Source organism: Nomia melanderi, unplaced genomic scaffold (assembly GCF_051020985.1).
Source record: "Nomia melanderi isolate GNS246 unplaced genomic scaffold, iyNomMela1 scaffold0084, whole genome shotgun sequence".
Taxonomy (NCBI): domain Eukaryota; kingdom Metazoa; phylum Arthropoda; class Insecta; order Hymenoptera; family Halictidae; genus Nomia; species Nomia melanderi.
In genome coordinates, this window is record NW_027475199.1 from 245,001 (window position 1) to 250,000 (window position 5,000).

General features: G+C 50.6%; 1 non-coding gene across 1 annotated transcript; it reads right to left on the minus strand.

Moving 5' to 3' along the window:
• Positions 1-193: 193 nt before the first annotated feature.
• Positions 194-348, minus strand: LOC143175414 (5.8S ribosomal RNA). The gene has a single exon (XR_013000205.1). It is a non-coding gene; the product is annotated as a 5.8S ribosomal RNA (ribosomal RNA).
• Positions 349-5,000: the final 4,652 nt, after the last annotated feature.

Below are 5,000 nucleotides of genomic sequence, written 5' to 3' on the forward strand. Positions count from 1 at the left end.
GAAATTCACAGAATTTTCGCGTGTCCGCGACAAACGCCGACGAGACACCCATCGTTCGCTCGTACGTAGCATCCTTCTCTTAACCCGACTCAGAAACGTTCTTTGCGCCCTTCGGTAAAAAAACGTTCGATCCGAAGAGGTGAACGACGGCGGGGATTTGACAGAGCTACGCAAGCAGTGTATGGTACGTAAACGACCCTCAGCCAGGCGTGGTCCAGGAATTGTATCCGTGGACCGCAATGTGCGTTCGAAATGTCGATGTTCATGTGTCCTGCAGTTCACACGTTGACGCGCAATTAGCTGCGTTCTTCATCGACCCACGAGCCAAGTGATCCACCGTTCAGGGTAATCGTATAAATTTTATATTTCACATATATAATTTTATTCTCATTTGTTCGACCTAATATCTCTCTTCTTTCAAAGAGAAGATAAAAGTTGATACCTGAATCTCCGACCAGCGCGCGAAGGAGATTCAGGCGTCGCCTTGGAGACGACACCGAAGCCTTTCGAGACGAAAAACGTTCAAGTAATATGTATATATTTCTCGACGTTCCGGGCGTATAGTGCATTCAAAAACCCGCGAAAGACGCAGAAGACTCGCACGCGTGGAAACGACGGGGATATATTTTGTATCCTACCCGATACTGAATCCATCGCGTGCAGTCGACCCTCGCGTTCTTCCGATCAGACGCATCTATTGTTGCGCGCATGTTTTCGCGTCGCATCGCGCGAAACGTTGCACGAATCGTACCGATCGATCGATTGAAAGCAAATAATGAAAAAAGACTTCACAGCTGGCTCTTTGCCGGTCATTCGTCCCATGTTATCTCTTGCCGCGAAATTGGCGCGCAAGAGTTGGGTGTCAGACGCGCGGCTTTAAAACGAGCTTCACGGCCGGTCCCTTCGTTACCGCTTTCGTTCTTTCTCTCGGAACGACCATGAACGAACACGACGAGCGACGCTACGGCATACACACGTCCACGGATTCGATTAAAAAAACAGACTTCACAGCTGGCTCTTTGCCGGTCATTCGTCCCATATTATCTCTTGCCGCGAAATTGGCGCGCAAGAGTTGGGTGTCAGACGCACGGCTTTAAAACGAGCTTCACGGCCGGTCCTCTCAATTCCGTGTACGGTACACGCAAGATGCGGGTTCCACTTCCAGACTACCCGGTCCCTTCTCTCTACGAGAATCGATAGTAGAAGAACGGCTCGAAAACGCGTCTCAGAGACTAGGGGAAAAGAAGCGGTATGCGAGCGAAACGAAAACGCATTATGGAAACGTCGCGAAACAATGTTCGACGGTTGCTCGGTTCCAATCGTGCGGCCGTTTCAATTTCTCGTGCGCTTCACCGTCCCTCCGTAACTCTGGCCGATCGCGTATACCGAAGAGCCGACACGCGCAAAAACCACAGGCATTGTATACTGTATATATATATGTTACAGTCACAGCCTTCGCGCGTTTTACTCTCCGACGCGGGGTTTCCACGACGAAAGAGAGACAGTTTCGTGGCGGGTGACTCGGCCGAATCGCTACGACGGGTATTTCTATTATAGAACGAATCATCGCCACCCTTTACCAGTGCCCGACGAAGGAATCACAAGGTCATCTGGAGTTTACAATGCCAGCGACGGTAATTCCAACGAAGACCCGATAAGTCAACTCATCGTTCTATTTCTCCCCGTACAGAAAAGCGAATCGACGCTAACGCACCTCGCGCAAGCACGAACGTTCTCTTCGCGTGGATCATCCCATCGTCGAAAGATGTAAAGACGCATTGGAGATCGTGGTCTCTGGCGGGCTCATTGCACGCCCCACTGCATATCTTTCCTCGAATCGAGAATGATTCGTCCACTAAGGCTGCGAAACTACGCGTCGAGGAAACTAGGGGAAAGAAGCGGGATGCGAGCGAAACGACAATACATTATGGAAACGTCGCGAAACAATGTTCGGCGGTTGCTCGTTTCCTCCTGCGGACGTTTCATTGCTCGGGCGCTTCACGTCCCTCCGTAACCTTCGCGCGATCGCGTGCCCCGGAGAGCCGGCAACCGGTGAACCACAGGCGTATAAACTATAGTCTTCTATAGCAAGCCTTCGGCGGTTACTCTCCGACGCGGGGATTCCACGACGAGAGAGAATTTCGTGGCGGGTGACATCGGTCGAAACGCTACGACGGGTATTTCTATTATAGAACGAATCATCGCCACCCTTTACCAGTGCCCGACGAAGGAATCACAAGGTCATCTGGAGTTTACAATGCCAGCGACGGTAATTCCAACGAAGACCCGATAAGTCAACTCATCGTTCTATTTCTCCCCGTACAGACAAGCGAATCAACGCTATCGCACCTCACGCATGCACGAACGTTCTCTTCGCGTGAATCGTCCCATCGTCGAAAGATATAGCCGCTTGGAGATCGTGGCCCATCAAGTTCTTCCGTAACTCCTGCGCGATCGCGTACCCCGGAGAGCAGGCAACCGGTGAACCACAGGCGTATAAACTATAGTCTTCTATAGCAAGCCTTCGCGTTTACTCTACGACGCGGGGATTCCACGACGAGAGAGATTTTCGTGGCGGGTGACACGGCCGAATCGCTACGACGGGTATTTCTATTATAGAACGAATCATCGCCACCCTTTACCAGTGCCCGACGAAGGAATCACAAGGTCATCTGGAGTTTACAATGCCAGCGACGGTAATTCCAACGAAGACCCGATAAGTCAACTCATCGTTCTATTTCTCCCCGTACAGAAAAGCGAATCGGCGCTATCGCACCTCACGCAAGCAGGAATGATCTCTTCGCGTGGATCGTCCCATCGTCGAAAGATGTAAGACGTACAGAAATCGTGGTCCATCACGATTATTCGTAACTCTCCGAGTCGCGTATCTGAGAGTAGGACAAACGGAGAACCACAGGCATAAATAATACTATATGTTTCTTATATAGTTAGCCTTCGCGTTTTACTCTCCGACATGGGGATTCCACGACGAGAGAGAGTTTCGTGGCGGGTGTCTCGGCCGAATCGCTACGACGGGTATTTCTATTATAGAACGAATCATCGCCACCCTTTACCAGTGCCCGACGAAGGAATCACAAGGTCATCTGGAGTTTACAATGCCAGCGACGGTAATTCCAACGAAGACCCGATAAGTCAACTCAACGTTCTATTTCTCCCCGTACAGAAAAGCGAATCGACGCTGTTGCACCTCACGCAAGCACGAACGTTCTCTTCGCGTGGATCGTCCCATCGTCGAAAGATGTAAGACGCACGGAAATCGTGGCACATCACGTGTTTTCGGAACTCTGTCGACCGCGTATCTCAGAGACGACGCGCGCGAACCACTGGCATATACTATTATATATCGCGTTTTACCCTCCGACGCGGGGATTCCACGACGAGAGAGAGTTTCGTGAGCGGGTTGACTCGGAAGAAACGCTACGACGGGTATTTCTATTATAGAACGCATCATCGCCACCCTTTACCAGTGCCCGACGAAGGAATCACAAGGTCATCTGGAGTTTACAATGCCAGCGACGGTAATTCCAACGAAGACCCGATAAGTCAACTCAACGTTCTATTTCTCCCCGTACAGAAAAGCGAATCGACGCAATCGCACCATACGCGTGCACGTAAACAACTCTTCGCGTGGATCGTCCCATCGTCGAGAGACGTAAGTTTTCATAGTATGAATTCGCGTTTTACTCTCCGACGCGGGGATTCCACGACGAGAGAGAGTTTCGTGAGCGGGTTGACTCGGAAGAAACGCTACGACGGGTATTTCTATTATAGAACGCATCATCGCCACCCTTTACCAGTGCCCGACGAAGGAATCACAAGGTCATCTGGAGTTTACAATGCCAGCGACGGTAATTCCAACGAAGACCCGATAAGTCAACTCAACGTTCTATTTCTCCCCGTACAGAAAAGCGAATCGACGCAATCGCACCATACGCGTGCACGTAAACAACTCTTCGCGTGGATCGTCCCATCGTCGAGAGACGTAAGTTTTCATAGTATGAATTCGCGTTTTACTCTCCGACGCGGGGATTCCACGACGAGAGAGAGTTTCGTGAGCGGGTTGACTCGGAAGAAACGCTACGACGGGTATTTCTATTATAGAACGCATCATCGCCACCCTTTACCAGTGCCCGACGAAGGAATCACAAGGTCATCTGGAGTTTACAATGCCAGCGACGGTAATTCCAACGAAGACCCGATAAGTCAACTCAACGTTCTATTACTCCCCGTACAGAAAAGCGAATCGACGCAATCGCACCATACGCGTGCACGTAACAACTCTTCGCGTGGATCGTCCCATCGTCGTGAGACGTAAGTTTCATAGTAAGCCTTCGGCGTTTTACTCTCCGACGCGGGGATTCCACGACGAGAGAGAGAGTTTCGTGAGCGGGTTGACTCGGAAGAAACGCTACGACGGGTATTTCTATTATAGAACGCATCATCGCCACCCTTTACCAGTGCCCGACGAAGGAATCACAAGGTCATCTGGAGTTTACAATGCCAGCGACGGTAATTCCAACGAAGACCCGATAAGTCAACTCAACGTTCTATTTCTCCCCGTACAGAAAAGCGAATCGACGCAATCGCACCATACGCGTACACGTAAACAACTCTTCGCGTGGATCGTCCCATCGTCGAGAGACGTAAGTTTTCATAGTATGAATTCGCGTTTTACTCTCCGACGCGGGGATTCCACGACGAGAGAGAGTTTCGTGAGCGGGTTGACTCGGAAGAAACGCTACGACGGGTATTTCTATTATAGAACGCATCATCGCCACCCTTTACCAGTGCCCGACGAAGGAATCACAAGGTCATCTGGAGTTTACAATGCCAGCGACGGTAATTCCAACGAAGACCCGATAAGTCAACTCAACGTTCTATTTCTCCCCGTACAGAAAAGCGAATCGACGCAATCGCACCATACGCGTGCACGTAAACAACTCTTCGCGTGGATCGTCCCATCGTCGAGAGACGTAAGT